The sequence below is a fragment of the Podarcis vaucheri genome (assembly GCF_965113315.1).
Source record: "Podarcis vaucheri genome assembly, chromosome: 6".
NCBI lineage: Eukaryota > Metazoa > Chordata > Lepidosauria > Squamata > Lacertidae > Podarcis > Podarcis vaucheri.
Window position 1 is genome coordinate 77,139,485 of NC_138764.1, and position 14,781 is coordinate 77,154,265.

The window sequence follows — 14,781 nt, forward strand, 5'->3', positions numbered from 1 at the left end:
ACCAGTCATATTTGGGAGGGCATTCTACTGTCAGGTTGCCACCACAGAGAAGACTCTAGCCTGGTGGATCATGGAGAAGAACCTCCTCATTCTAGAATAGGGCAGGTTGCTCCTTTTAAGTATTTTGGGCTGTTTAGGACTTTAAACGTAAGCACCAACATCTTAAATTCACCTTAGAAGCAAATAGACAAACAGTGTGATTCCTTTAGAGTCAGTGTAATGTTAACAACAACAAAAGAAACAGTGTGATATGATTCCATCAGACTGTACTGGCTTAAAATTCTGTATTCTGCCACAATAGCTCTGTGTTGTCTTCAAGGACAGCTCCACACACTGCTCATTATAGTAGTCCAATTGGGAGGTAACCAGACCATGGGTCACTGTGGCCATACTATCCTTGCCTAGGAACAATAAGTACTGGTGAAAAAGCCAAAGTTGAAAAAGGCACTCCATGCCACCGAGGCCACCTGAGCCCCTAGTGACCACTGGATTGGAGAGTACCCTTATATTATGAACCACATCTGGAACAGGCTATGCAACTAATTCCCGGGCATGACATCCACAGTGCCTTTATCTTTTCAGGATTTAACTTCAGTTTATTAGCCTTCATTTCACTACCCTATCCAAACACCTGTCCATCACTAGCATAGCCTCAGCCAATGTAGAGAGAAGCATACAGATGATGTCACTCAGGTTGCATGTACCTAGATTCCACCTAGTAGGAGCAAGCAGCCATTTCCCCCAAAGCATCAAATGAAAATGGTGTCACCGTCATTGGAAAATGGCAGCTGTGGGTGAAATATGTGTATAGGCCAATTCACATCAGAGTATTTTATGCCTCTATGTGAACTAGCAGCACTCAAAGGTAGAACTATCTGAAGATAGTCACGTGATGAAGGTCTCCTGCCACTCTCTTGTGATTTCACCCTCAATGCTGGCCTACATTGGATCACTGTGAACCATGGTTAAAGCGCCTTCTGAACTCCAGAAACAAAGCCACGGTTCACGAAGGTCACCCTTATCTCCCAACCCAGGGGTGAGAGAGGTATAGTGGGAAGGAACCTCAGGGGTAATTTCTGATTAGAAAATTGTCTTTGGCATTATATCTTCCCCAGGGAAGAGGGCTAGTTTGCATGTTAATGGACAACAGAGAAGCCACTGAGTTGCACCACATAGTGGCTATCATGTTTTAAGCCATTCAGGTGCATTAGATTGCTGTCACAGACCTGACCTTTCAGACATTTGTGGTGGTGTTCAGTCCATGTACAACTGCATAGGACTACCTTACTGCTTGTTAAGAATCACACTGTGGTGAGTTTTAAGCAGTGTCTGTGACAGCTGCCACGTGTAAACAAATCCTCTGTCCCCTCTTCTCGTTTCATTTTCCTTAAAATTATGAGCTGGTTGGCAAGGAATCGTGTCCACCCCTATCATTGTACAGTGCCTAGGATATTTTTGTTGTAAATAGCAATTTATTACGATGTTCATTTTAAAAAATTGGCACATTACTTACTATGTTTTTTTTACATTTTGCTGGTGTTTCGAAATTAAAAAATAAACCGGAACATCCCAAGAACAACATCCAAGCAGCAATGACAACAATTCTCATCCTTCTGCAGAAACCAAAACGTTGCTGCTTTCCTGAGTTATAATGTTTAAAAACACCTGTGAAGTGCAATGAGAAATAAATTAGCATTTAAATATAGCAGTACACTTCCCAGGCCTCTATTGCTGGCGACTGCCGCAATAAAGCAAAGCATAAAGCCACTCAAATCAAGCTGCAAAACAAATTGAATTCCAAATTAGCAGCCTTACAAAAATAAACAGAGGTAAATATTGGAGCATTTCAGACGTAACGGCAGACATTGTTGACATGGGGACAAGCAATTTGAAAAGTGTTCCGGAGTTTGAAGCATCTTGAATTCCCATGAAGGCAGTAGTCAGCTCCCCTCCATTTGAATAGAATCTTTATGCGTTTGGTTATGACTTGCTTGAAATTCTGCTCATTAATGGGTCTCTATTTAAAAACTAAATTCCCTGATATAAGTCCATGGTGAGGAATAATCAAAACGCAATCACATGTGATGCCTTTTTTCGTATTAATCGGAGGCCTGTTTGCAATCCTTTGCTAGTGTTTTTCTCAAAGGCAATAAATGAAAGAAATATGTCTTTTTAAATTTTATAAAACTCAGAGAAATGGTTTTAAACAGCTTTTCTTCACCTCCTATAATTATTTATTTTCAAACAGTCCTTCAGGGTAATGTTCCGTTTTCTTATTTCACACTCCTTTTTCTCATAAATGAACCATCACTTCAATAAATCATTATGAAAACAGAGACTAACACAAACCCTGAAAGGTTGAAAGATTTATGTAACACATTTATGTTTTCCATTTTCTCATTCTGGTACTCTGCTGCTAAAGCTAAGCTAATAAAAGCTGCTATTAATATTTCTTGTTGCCTAGCAACTGCAGAGAGGGAGTAATAGCTATAGCTAGAAAAATAGATGACCGATAAGGAAAAATTCAATTCTTTTATTATCTCAAGGGAAAATGGGCTTTTACTGGAACATTATGATGTACGAGTGCGAAGTTGAATACAAAGGATTTTCCAGGTTGTTTTTCTGTTTTTAATGAACATTATTTTACCTTTGGTAACTCTCTTAAGTTTCTTCCTCCCCTCCTTTATGAGATTTAATTGAACAGCCCCCACTCATGTTCTCATTGTAATGAATGTGGCATATTCATTTGGAACCTCTTTTTTAAAATAAAAATCCTAGGGGTGTACAATGACTTGTTCATAACATTTTTCTCCAGGCTGATATTTGCAAGATGACATTCAATTGCTTTTAAGGCCTTTAAAAATATATATCCTTAGTCTCAACCACAACTATACATGGCTGAAAGAAGCTACTTCTAAATTCTTTGCTGTGCGTTCAAGCTGTGTGTGTTTGTGTCCTTTCAGAGAGTTCTGACTTTGTAAACCATGAGGTAGGCTTTTGTCAACATTATTTGGGGTCTGTTTTTAGAGTGTCCCTATGTCCCTGCTCCTGCCAACCTAGCAGTTCGAAAGCATGTCAAACTGCAAGTAGATAAATAGGTACCGCTCCGGCGGGAAGGTAAATGGCGTTTCAGTGTGCTGCTCTGGTTGGCCAGAAGTGGCTTTGTCATGCTGGCCACATGACCCAGAAGCTGTCTGTGGATAAACGCCGGCTTCCTCGGCCAATAAAGCGAGATGAGTGCCGCAACCCCAGAGTCGGCCACGACTGGACCTAATGGTCAGGGGTCCCCTTTACCTTTACCTTGTGTAATGAGTATGAGCCAGGGCTGTTTGAAAAATACAGGTACTGTGTAGTGTTATTACTTATGGGATCAATATGGGTGCAGACTTTTGATCCTCACAGAATTCTTCCATAAGTAAATCTGCACTCACAAAAACCCCCACAAAAAACCAGCAACACACCAAACTGGTTTGAATTTACATTCACCACTGGAAGTTGGCAAGGAACAGCAAAATTGTGCTATCCAAAGCCATGCCAAACATCATAGAATTTTACCCTTTTCCTTCATTAATGATGACTGTCCGGCATGTGTGTTGAGATGAGACCTAGCAGCTTGTCTTGTCACAAGGGCGCAAGAGGAAGAAATTATTTTGCATTTTAATAAGAAGAAAAAAGAATAACTTGTTGCATCTGTTTTCATTGCATCAGAACCAAACAAGCTCGGCTTGGACACTCCCCTTATGATGAGACTTGCCCTGGAATCCTTAAATTTTCCCTTAGGAATCTCATGTGATGGAGAGCAGTTTTAAAAACTGGAATAATAAAAATAAAATTATTACATTTCTCGGCAAGGTGGAAAGCTCTCTGACAAAAATGTTCACTGTCGCCTGTCTAGTTACTGGAAGATATGCAATAGACTCCCCTGGCATTAAGAAAATAACAGTATTCAACTATTCTCTCTATATTAGACCCTCTCTGCAATATCCTGTAACCTTGACTAACACAAGCAATTTTGGCTTTAGGTTTTATATGCATAATGTGGGCAGCTTCCTAGCACAAAAAAGAGCCTGTGGCCTGATTCACAACCTCATTTTTGAAGTACTAAAGCCAGCACACATAAATGTTCACATTTAATATATTACCAGGAACCAATGGGTATCTTAACATTATCCTTAAAAACTTCAGTTTCTGATTGGGGCTCTGGGACATGATATTAGAATCTTTAGCTCACTTCTGTAATTACTTGGTTCTTCAAAGCTTTCTCAGCAAGCTCTGCCTGGTGGTAGGGAATGCCAATTGGTGACAGAAGATGCTCTGTAGGCCTCACTCTTAAGACCAGAATGCTGCTTAGGAATGCCCTTTGCTGTTGAGATTCATTGCCGTTGGGATTGTCCTGCTCTGTGGGGTAGGACTTGAACCAGTGACCTCAAGTTACAAGAAAAGAGATTCTGATTAAATCTCAGGAAGAACTTTCTGACAGTAAGAGCTGTTCAGCAGTGGAATGGACTTCCTTGGGAGGTGGTGGATTCTTCTTCATTGGAGGTTTGTAAACAGAGGTTGGGTGGTCACCTGTCTTTGATGCTTTAGTTGAGATTCCTACATTGCAGGGGTTTGGATTAGATGACCCCTCTCCCCTCCAAGGAAGGAGAGTGAAAACCTACACCGTGAAGGGGATCTGCTGCTCTTGTGGATCCTGCCGCCTGAGGTGATCACCTCACCTTGCCACATGGTTGTATCCAATGTTAATTGCTCCCCCATGCACCCCTAAAACTGTTCTAGGGTCCCCCCCAACCCTCTGGAGCAGATTTGGAGAAGGTGTGGGGCATGCTAAGAGTGAGAAGGAGAAATCATTGCACCCATGGGATGTGCTAGTTGAATACTATCCTCTGTATTGGAAGGGTCCAATTTAAACTTGCTCATAAGTAACCTGGAGTTAGAGGTGAGCAGTGAGGTAGCTGGACAGCTTACTCACTGAGTTCCGTGAGACGTTCTTCTTAGTACATGTCTATGCCATACACTTTGAATCATTCAGCAATGGGCTGCACTGTGAACTCGCTGAATTGATTTAAAGTAACAGCAGGTAGCATACTGACCAGATCACGCTTCCCTTGTAGGACAAATGACAGCCAAAAAACAAAGGGAAGATCTCATTAATACTGGCAGCTAAAACAGCTTTGACTATTCATTATGATGTCCTTGGAGAGAGCACCAGTGCTGAAATGGGAGCAGAGAATAGATTGGCAGTGGAAACAAGCCTAACAATGCAATTAACCCTCCCAGGTCTTACCTTGGCTGGAGGATGAGGATCTGGGTGCTCTGCCTACATAACAATTCTACCCTTCTATTTAGGTATCCTGCAGCCCCCATTTGAGAACAACTGAGGTAGAAAAATAGAGCCTGTATCTACACTCTTGTATTTGCATCCACTGAGAATCTGACTCAGCTTGATAAAACTTTTGGTACAAGATAAACATTTCTCTGTAATTGTTCTGTACTGTTTGGTTCTGTAACCACACTTAATCAAGAGACAACTGTGGGATATATGCCTAGTGCTTTGCTGAATTTTACCACTTGAATGTTAATTGATGAGAAAAAGCAGGATCCCAGGAGGTGTGAAAAATCCACTGGAAAGAACCTATCTTAGCAGTCTCATGCATTCCCCAGTATGCTGCAGTTAAAGCCGCTTTCATCTACACTGCATGAACCCAGCCAATCATCATCATCATCATCATTTTTAAAAATTTGTATGCTGCCCTATACCTACAGGTCTCAGGGCAGTTCACAGGATAAAATCACGATATAAGAATACATAATCAAAATAAAAACAAGAACAACCCAAAACAAACACACACACATTTTAAAAGGGCATTGAATGTCAATCAACCAAAGGCCTGGGTAAAGAGGAACATTTTTGCATGGTGCCTAAAGGAGTATAATGAAAGTGCCAGGTGAATCAGAGATCACATAATGAATATAAGACTATCATGTGCCACATAGCACCAGAATTAGGCTACCTGGTGATATCCCTGAGGGCAAACAATGCTATCAGATTGCCCTCACCCTGGATGGCGAGGGAAGAGGGATGGCATCTGCATGATAGCACAACCAGGCCGGGCGCTCTCCGTTTGGCAGTTTAATTGCTTTTAAGTGCTATGCATCAAGATTTCCCATCACATACCTGTGAGACTACTTGCAGCACCCACCCCTCTGGGAACATCAATCTGACCCAATATTTTTACCTGAGACAAATGACAAAATGTCCCCGCGCCCCGACTCAATGTCTGAAGAAGACTTGGCAGGTCAAGCAAAATGGCCCATATTGCTCTGTCTTCCACAGTGCTGTTTTCTGAATACCCCCCCCCCCCAGGATCTGCTTCACCTTATGCCTAAATGTAGGACCAGCCCTGCATTTATGCCCTTTCAAAAAGAGGTGTTAAAATGACTGGCAAGGGGTTTTTCTTATTTTTTATATTTGCAGGGTGTTTGTGAAAGTGTTTGTGGAAAGCTATATGCTGCTTCATCTGTTCTAGCGCAATGAGGATGGTGAAGATCAAGATGAGCATTCTTCATAAGCTGCCCTCTGTCTCTCTTTCATGGACTTGCACATTTGTAATGCAAAGGGGTGCCATATGTCTGGCGAATTAACGTTTTCAGTTCAGCAGTGTTGATGGATGCCAACTAAGGATTGCCTCTCTTTCAATCTCCCATCATACATGAATCACACTAAGGCACTAATAATTCCTCTTGCTCTTCTTCCTCATTTTTCCTTGCCTGTCACTTTTCTTCTGGTCTTCTGAACTAAAAGCTGGGCTTCCACATATGGTTTGATCAGAGTAAACAAATCAACTGCAGAGTGCTGTGAATGTAGATATTGTTGCCTGGTGCCTCATCTACCAAACACATGTCAAGTGGAACAATAATTCTCCTTTGCATTGTGCTTGGTGTTTCCTGCCATTAGACATTTGCAAAACAATTTGGTGTTGTTGGGTTTCTTCCCCCCTCCCTTCAGCAGTTTAAAATATTACTGATTATAAATGCAAAACGTCTTTGGAGCAATAATCAGAGCCGTAAATAAGCTGTTTGTCTAACACCAATGAGGAGGTTCGTTGGGAACAGCAGCATGTATGTATTAGTAGCATAATTAAAATATCAATTACGCTGTGTTGACAGTTTGCCAAATAGCTGGCTTTTGTGCACAGTAAACTTAATCACTCCTAAATCTGCTCAGAAGTCACGATGCAATCCTGGGAAGCTGAACTGGTACAAGGTAATAATAGCATTTGTTAAGGCACATTTCCAGTATAACTCTCTGTAATGGCTCTGCTCTCCCAAGTGCTCCTTGGATATCGTGTTCTGAAAATTATTTTTTAACGTACGCTTTGTACTGCTGAAAAATGCCACTTAATCTTGGCAAAAGGAGCCTGAAGATTTATTTTCGTCATCCTTTTTTTTGTCTTCTACATCAGGCTGATAATAACAATCCTAGTTGATGTGTGCAGTGTTTATGTCATGTTTTAAATTTGGGTTTTCATAAAAGGATGTAATATAAATAAAAGTGGAAATAAATTACAAGTGCTGTAGCAAATATAACTACTAAAGCAGGGGAAAGTCAACATGGTGGAGCTTTAGAAGGACATCAAAAAGTGGATGGTGAATCTGTCCAGTGCAGTATGTATGTGGCATATAGAAGCCATCTGGTGTGGTTTTTTTAATATTAAAATACTTGTGCACCTATGTATATATGTTTTATATCAGGAATTGCCAACCTTTTGCAAATCTGCAAATCACTCATTCATTAGGTTATCTCACTGTTTTGTGTCATGTTGCTGAAATGCTCCTTGGAGATACTTGGAAGAATGGGGGGGTGTTTATTCAATGAGTGTATAGTCTGTGTACACTGATAATTGAGTGGTACATCCATAACAGTTATTCAGATGCAGTGTTCAATGAAGGCGCAATTTGTGTATGCAACAGTTGAGCTGTACAAATTAACACGTGTACACCCTTTCACTTGTATAGAGACAGCTTTTACTGTTGTTCAGTGTAACAACATGCCTTGGGGTACAAATCATTAGAGACGGAAAGTTCTGAATAAATTTGGAGAGCCAGCAGAGACTGTCACTACCCAGTGACCCAAGAGTTTCCCTAGAAGTTCTTTTTAAGGTTCCAACGTATGCTGCTTTGGATGATGTTGTTTATTGCATGTTCTGGACTGAGTTGCACTTCCGACAAGGGTCAAGTTTATAGCTTAGGAGTGCTTCTGGAGCCTGTGCTTTCCATGGAAACACAAGTATTAGCGGTAACCATGTTTTTAGTCAGCTTTATCTGGGTTGTTTACTGGTTTTCTCCAGGCTCAATGACTGCAATGTGTTCCACCTATGGCGGCCTCTAAAGACAGTCTGGAAACTTCAATTGGGACAGAATACAGCAGCAAAGATACTTGTAGGAGCTAGGTCTTCTGATCCTATTGCACCTGTTCTGTGCCAGCTACATTGGCTGTCCATTTTTGGGGGGACCTACTTCAAGGTGCTGGTATACCTAAATTGCTTGGAACCAACTTATCTAAACAATCTCTCCAGTTGGCTTCTGAACTCCCAATCTCTGCTCCTTCAGCAAAAGCTGTTAGGTTGTCAAGAACCAGGGCTGAAACTAATGACCACTTGAGGACCCAATTTTTGAGTTGATGGAAGATCACTGGGAGCAAAATGTAGGAGTGGCTCCTACATATTTTTAACATGTTTTAGGGTACTCCCAGTTTGAAAAGGCAGCAAATGTGAGTGCTTATCTGAGCAACCTCAACAGCATTGGCTATGTTGTTGGCAGTTTTCCAATTCTTGTATCCATGAGTCTTGAATGAAAGAATCCCAGTTAATATTATGTACTGAATAATGTTTGCCCACCATTCAGAGGGTGACCTTTGGGGGTTGCAAGGGCAGTAGTAGGCTTGTAGGGTGGGGGGAGGGAGAGAACTCCAGGGAAGTCCTATAACACAAGCAGAATTTTGTTCCATCTTTTCTGGATCCAGACCAGAAAGAATATTTCAAATATTGGAATACACTTCATAAAGAGTATGTGATCTTTGAATAAAGAGGAGGACTATATTTTAGATTCCCCCCCCCCTGCAAGCATGCTGCAGTTGGTATTTAATTGTTTCAACTGAAGATTATTTATGCCTTTACTTGACATTGCCAACTCTTAGCACCTCTTCAACTTGGATCCAGCAATAAATAATACGTAATTGTAGTTTTTCAGCTCAAAAGCTGTGCTTCAACAGCTCCTAGACTTGTTTTAATGGAAATTTATGCAGAAATAACATTGCATTTTGAAAACATTTTGCATAAATAAGGCAACTATTAAAAAGTGAAAAATTCCATTCGTTTACGTACAGTGCCTGATGGAAAAGCAGACAGAGTGCCATGCCTTTGAATGGCTGCTAAGATGCACTTTGGGCAAAAGAGCTCAAAGGAATGGAAATTTCCTTGTCTTTGTTTCAGATATAGAGGTTATGATGACTACACAGAGATGTAGGTGTAGGTGCACTGAAGAAGCCTTTTTTATTTAAATGTGATCCATTTTAGAGGCAAATAACAGATAGTGCTTACAATAAAAAATAATAGGCTGCAAAATGCTTCTTTATGTAATGAGTACTTCAAAGGACTCTGTGAGCACCTGTGAATGTGCTCTGGGTGTTCTGAAGAGTAAGTTCTAATGGGAAGCAAAGGCTTCTGCCTTGAAGGAACAGGGGGGGAAGCGAGTCTCCTGCCCCCTATTATTTGTTTTGTATTTATCATAGTGAGGACATTGGTAGGGGGAAATAAACATTGCACCAGTGGAAAACAGAATAGCATCAGGATTCCAGTTTCTTTTCAGGGGAAATACATCTTCAAATCTTTATAAATTTGACAGCATTTGTTTTTTTAAAAAAATGTCAATACCTTGATTGGCTTCCTAGCTATACAATTTGCATGCACCCTGGGATGGTTAGACTCTGTACCTCTATAATTTAGCTCATGTTGTGATTGCAGTTATATATATATATATAAACTGGTATCATTTTGTATTTATAAATAAAAGAATAATAGTTTATATTTTACATGTACACAAGAAAACTTTCTAATATATTTATTTTTAAAATCTCCTCCGAACCATCCTGTCTTGACTAGGAAGAGATGGCACCCCCAAATTTTTTTGGGGGGGATGATTGATTCTTAGAGAAAAATTGAAAGTGAGATAGAGAAGAGGTGGCAGCGGGGAGAGAAAATGTTCCACATTCAACACGTCCGGGCAGCCAATCAGTAATGAAATGCATCCAAATGTTGTTCCCTGGCCCTGCTGCTTATAAAGGTTAATGCAGTGCCATATTTTGTGGCTCAGCTCTACAGAATCCCATTACTAACCTTCCTTTTACACCTTGGACATTGTTTGGCTTGTCACTGAGAAGGGAGGAATTGTATTGCTGCAATTCTTCAACATCCATAAAAATTGCCAGTGTCATACTTCTCACTTATCTCTCAGTGCAGTGGGCATTTCTCATTATAGATGGAGACTGGCCTGCAACCTGCTCCAGCCAGCTGTTATACACCTTTGGTGTCATTAGAGATAAACAGCCCTCACCAACATCCCTTCCTTGTGTTCGCAGGTGCTGCACGTGAGACAGACCTTTGTGGAGGCTGTCGAGGGGCTAGCGTATGGTTGAATCCTTTTGCCCCCACATTTGTGCGTTGTGCCTTGCACTCTTGGATTTAACTCTGAGATAAAGGCTGCTTCTTTTTCTCTTTTCTTTTACTGATGAATTTCTATGCTAACTGTGAAAGATTTTTCCTCACTGCTATTAGCTTCATATCATATATTGGCTGAGATAACTGATTTGATGAATTAAAGATGTCAGTGTAAGAAATAAAGAACCATGAATTCAAAAGTCAGAAGGGAAACAAAAATGGCAAGTGAGATCTATGTACAGTCATACCTCGGGTTAAATATGCTTCAGGTTGAGCGTTTTCAGGTTATGCTCCACGGTGACCCGGAAGTAACGAAATGCATTACTTCTGGGTTTCGCTGCTCGCACATGTGCAGATACTCAAAATGATGTCACACGCATGCGCGGAAGCCGCAAATCACAATGCGCAGACGCAGGTTGCTTTCGCTTCAGGATGCAAATGGGGCTCCGGAACGGATCCCGTTCGCATCCAGAGGTACCACTGTAGTCTGTCCTCTGGTAACCACTAGGTTAGATTACTGCAATGCGTTATAAATGGGGCTGCCTCTGAAGACAGTTCATATACTGCAGCTGGTCCAGAATTCAGCATCCAGGTTGGTCACTGAGGCAAGGCTGTTGGAGCATGTAACACCAATCCTGGCCTGACTGCGCTGGCTGCCAATTAGTTTCTGGGTTCATTTCAAAGTGCTGGTTTTGACCTATACATCATTAAAAGGCTCAGGACCGCAGTACCTCAAGGACCACCTTTCCCCAGACCCTGCAATCATAATCTGAGACCCATCGTGTGCCTCCTCCATGAGAGGAAATCTGGAAATATTGTTTCCAGTTCTGGTTGCCACACCTCAAAAAGCATATTGTAGGGCTGCAGAAATCTTAGAAAACTCCCCTGTAAGGAAAGGTTACAACACTTGGGGCTTTTTTTTGTTATAAAACAGGTGAGACAAGGGGGAACATGATAGAGATGTATAGAATTGTGCAAGATATGGAGAAAATGGCTAGGAATACATTTTTATCCCTCGTATGTAATACTGGAACACAGAGTCATCCAATGCAGCTGAATTTTGGAAGATTCAGGACAGAGAATTTAAATTTAAATTGGTTTAAATTTAAACCACAGTACACATTTAAACCATGGTATTTGCTCCTGTAAGATGTAGGATGGCTTTAGAAGGGCTTTAGACAAATACATGCTTGTTTGTTTTCCATAGCCAGATATCAAGCTGGCCAAATTGAGAATAGAATGGTGGACCAGATAGGCCTTTGGATTTGACTGAGCAGGCCTCTAATCTGTAGGCCCACAGTAGTTTCTACTCCATCATTTGAAGCTTGATTTAAATTCACGTAGTTATGCATGGGCAAGTTCTGTAGCATCTATGAAAGAACACTATGAGAAAACTCACGTGGCCCAAAAAGCCATCCACATTTTACATGCAAGTTTTCTTCCTCTGTGATAGAAAACAGATGTGATTGTGCCTTTACAAATCAGAAGATAAGTTCAGATCCCGTTAAAGGTTTAGACTTCATTGTCTATAATGGTTGATAGGAGCTGGAATCTTCTTGAGTGACAGTTTTCCTCATTCACTTTTGTTTTGCTTTTCCAGTGAAGTAGAAAAGTCACACAGAGTACAATGAATTTAGTTCACTCAGTTAGCAAGAGCTCAGCTCTGCTGCTTTATCCTGAACCATTCAAATCTAGGTTTGCTGCTGCTCAGTAACCGCTAAATTTTCATGTTGATTTTGCTTGTCATCTATGAATGATTGAATTTTTTCCTAGTTATTGCAGCTAGGCTTCAGCTCTTGTCATGCTCAGAAGGCATCTGGGGAATGATTTTGCTCTCTGCAGGGGGTGTGCATATCAAGACAGCAGAAGGCTAATTCCAAAATCCAGGAGGCAGATCACTTTGTGACCTACATTTTAATTAGGGTGTGGGATCTTCATACTGTTCATGGGTCAAGTGCTTACTAGAGAGAGATGGCCAGAGCCGTTGTGGGAGTGCAATGTCTTTTAATCCTTATTCAACTTCATGACTCTGTAAATAATGTTCTGAATGGGCATCTAATAAAAAAAGAACTAATCTAGATGGTATAGGAGTGTTCCTTTCACAATTTATATTAATTATGTAATGCAATACACTTTGTTTAGAACCCAGGAAACTTTAACTGTATATACGTTGTTTATTAGATAGCCACATATGTATGCTGTGTATGTAGTCTAGTCTTTTCCAGGGAATTCTGTGTGGAGGAAGTAATTTAAAATCTTTGTGTGCTTCCTCCACAAGAGGTCTAGAGGGCAGAAACAGAAGAGGGGGGCCTTTTGGGGTGGCCCCCCACTTGTGGAATGCTCACCTTAGGGAAGCTCACCTGGCTCCTAACATATTTTTAGGTGCCAGGCAAAAACATTCATCTTCTCCCAGGCTTTTAGCTGATTAAACCATCTATGACCTTTTAAACTGGGGACGCGGTATTGTTTTTGTTTGTTATTATGGTATGTAGTTTATGTTTTTATATTGTAAACCACCCTGTCATCTTTGAATGAAGGATGTTATAGAAAATGAATGAATGAATAAGACAAAAAACTTGAAACCTTATAAGGCAGCACTGAATATTCTTCTGCTTCAGTTTTTGAACAGAAATGCGTTAGGAGCAGGTGTTTCCCCAAAATGCTTTTTTTTTTTTTTTGAGAATATTCAGCATTTTCAATCCTGTTTAGTACCACAGCTTTGCTGCTTTTGTGACACCTTTTTCCTAGCTAGAACTTCTTTCTTTCTCCTTCTGGGTTGCTAACATGGGTATGAACTGCCCTGAGACCTACGGGTATAGGGCGGTATATAAATTCAATAAATCAATCAATAAAAGGTGATAACAGAATATGTAATAGCCATGATGGCATCACAGTTCTACATAGCAAATCAGATTTGGTTATGTCCTGTCATTACTGAAGTAAAATAAAGTCAGTGAAAGTAGTGCTTCTTGCATTAGCCACATGGGTTGTCTTAGCAAGAAAAAAGATTAATATTGTTAATAATAATTACTCTCCCTTCACCCTAAGGTTCCCGGGTAGGAGTTTTACAACACAATATTAAAACAGTTCAAAATGAAGTAGGGAATACAATAAGAGCATGATGGGATGTAGCTAAGCAGATATGGCTGTTTGCTAATACCAGGAAAAGCAAAGTAAGTCCAGTCAAGAACAATGCTTCCTGAATGAGGAAATTTATTTAAGGCAAATATACATAACCCCACAAAAGGGTTGTGTATATTCACACAATATATATTATTGTTTATATATTGCTCATGTTTAAGAATGAGCTCATTATTTCTTTGCTATCTATGTATGTCTGAATAGGAAGTGTGTCTTGAGAGTACTGTGTCTAGACTCTGATGTTTTATTCTTTGTTCAGATATTCCTTGTACAGAAACAACACCAAAAATCAGTGTTCCTCTGTCTTGTATGCCAGAATGTCTGGGTGATTATCCTGGTATAGCCAAGAATTACTAAAAAGTTGGCTACCATCCTACAAGTTGTTCACAATCTTTCCATGACAACAACTGGGCATGAGTGAGTTGTGTGAGTGCAGAAAAATATTTCAAAATAAACTACTGTTGATAGCAACAAAGATTCTTGCTGCAATAGACTAATATGACTACCCCTCTGAATGTAGTTGATAGCTGAATTTGATAATGAACGGGTGCAAAGACTGTTTTATACTGTGATCTACTGTTTACTGAAATACTGTATTTTGGGGGTTGTCAGCTTATATTGTTGTGATGCCTACTAGAAACCATAAACCTTGACTGAGAGCCAAGAAGAGAAGCCATAAAACATGCCAGGAGGTATCATTAAATCAGCACCCTATGGATTGAGTTTGTTGCTTATTAACTTGAGGTGGAGAAGGACAAAGTTCTCTGAATTTGCATTAACCTCAAGAGACTGACAAAAGCATTAAAGAGGAAACATTAGTACTTGCCTAAATACTGAAGTGACAGGATAAAATTCTTCATCATTTTAGATTCATTGGCAGCATTTTGGCAGATTCTACTAAGCTCAGAAGATGCCAAGATTT

General features: G+C 40.3%; 1 protein-coding gene and 1 long non-coding RNA gene across 9 annotated transcripts in view; one reads left to right on the plus strand and one right to left on the minus strand.

Annotated features, from left to right (window-relative positions):
* The window catches only part of TOX2 (TOX high mobility group box family member 2), a 270,950-nt gene that overhangs the window by 183,789 nt on the left and 72,380 nt on the right, over positions 1-14,781 (plus strand). The gene's annotated exons all lie outside the window — the stretch shown is intronic.
* Positions 1,285-14,781, minus strand: part of LOC309534451 — a 100,785-nt gene continuing 87,288 nt past the window's right edge. The window contains exons 2-3 of the long non-coding RNA XR_014220738.1: positions 3,682-3,812; positions 1,285-1,665 (exon numbers count right to left, since the gene is read on the minus strand). This is a non-coding gene — a long non-coding RNA (uncharacterized lncRNA). The remainder of the gene's footprint in view (positions 1,666-3,681; positions 3,813-14,781) is intronic.